Below are 1,519 nucleotides of genomic sequence, written 5' to 3'. Positions count from 1 at the left end.
AAAAGATGGCTGTCGTCTGAATGTGGCAGGGTACAAACATGCTGGGCATTTGGGAAAAACAAACGCCACGCCTTCACTTAAAGGTCCTGATTTTGAATCCCTGCTGGTTTTTTTTGTTTGTTTTTTTTGTTTGTTTTTGGTTGTTTGCCGTGGATCTACTCTACAGCACATATTGAGACACACACCTTCGCATTAAAGCTGTCTTAAATGCGCTTCCGAATTCACAAAAGGTCATCTGAAGAAGGCACAGCTTGACCTCCCGTTCACAGCTGTCCAGGGCAGAGGCTTATTTCTCAAAGTCTGCCCCAATCTGTCCAAACCTCCTGCAGTGGCCGCCTCAGCAGACAGATGGTCATGTGTTTGGGCCCCGCTGGCTCCCGGTCATGGTTTCCCAAAGTGCTTTGGGCCCCTTAATTTACCCCACATGCTCCCCCACCAAGACTGCTCTTTGAAAACCAGTGATTCCTCTAACAATTTTTATTTTTGATACGTTCTTATTAGATACAAAAATCCCTGGCTTTCATGTGATGAACGCCGTGCGATGGGGTCCCTTGTGCTCTGCAGTGCTTGAGCCGTTCTTCTCCCACCTATCCCCCTAAGATGATTTTGAGGTTGCCTAGCAACATCTTACGTAGCCTATGTTTGGAAAAGTACGAATGCATCACGAGAATCATTGTATCTGTAGAGGCAGTGTGACACAGCCATCAAATCAAGGAAAGAGCATGTTTGTCTAGCAGAAAAAGTCTGACTTTGGTGTATAATCGCATGAATTCTGTCTGATCTGTGATGTTTGTGCTATAACTTTCCCAAATGTAATACAACATTTAAAAAAACAGTGTTTACAAGTGTTTTAGCACGCAAACAATATTTTCATATTCAGTCTTTTTAGCTCTATGCTTCGACTAGGTAAAATTACCAGATAGTATGGGATAAATGTCCACAGCTATGCTGATGAAGCTCAGCTGTATTCATGCATAAATCTGGATAAATCAAATGGGTTAGTCTACAGGCATGTCTTGAAGAAATAAAAATCTAGATTAATTTTGTGGTTTTAAATTCAGACAAGTGAGAAGTTGTCGTGTTTGGACCAGAATCTTTGAGAGAGAAACTATTTAGCTCATCTCTCCTGTGGTCAATGGGCGAGCGGCAGGGTACACCTTGGACAGGTCGCTTGTCTATCACAGGGTGATCGGACTAATTTGACTATATGTTTAGGTGTATGCATTGGTTGTTTTAGCAAAGTAACTTGTGAAGACATTTGTTAGGATTTGGCACTATAAAAATGAACCGAATTGAACTAAATTTAAATGCTGAAAGATCATATGGAGCTTCTTTTATAACATAACAGGTCCCTGCAAATCATTTAGTCACATTACAACTATCAACTTCAATGTTTTTCGTTGTTGTTTTAAATTAGGGTTTGATGTTGACAGCCCGACAAAGTTTAAAGATATATACACAGTTTTCTAAATCTTTTAAGATAAATCTAGAAAGGACAATAATCACTTGTAGTCAGTCC

The sequence above is a fragment of the Fundulus heteroclitus genome, chromosome 13, assembly GCF_011125445.2.
Source record: "Fundulus heteroclitus isolate FHET01 chromosome 13, MU-UCD_Fhet_4.1, whole genome shotgun sequence".
In the NCBI taxonomy this organism is placed as follows: Eukaryota; Metazoa; Chordata; class Actinopteri; order Cyprinodontiformes; family Fundulidae; genus Fundulus; species Fundulus heteroclitus.
Note: the sequence above shows the minus strand (reverse complement) of the source record.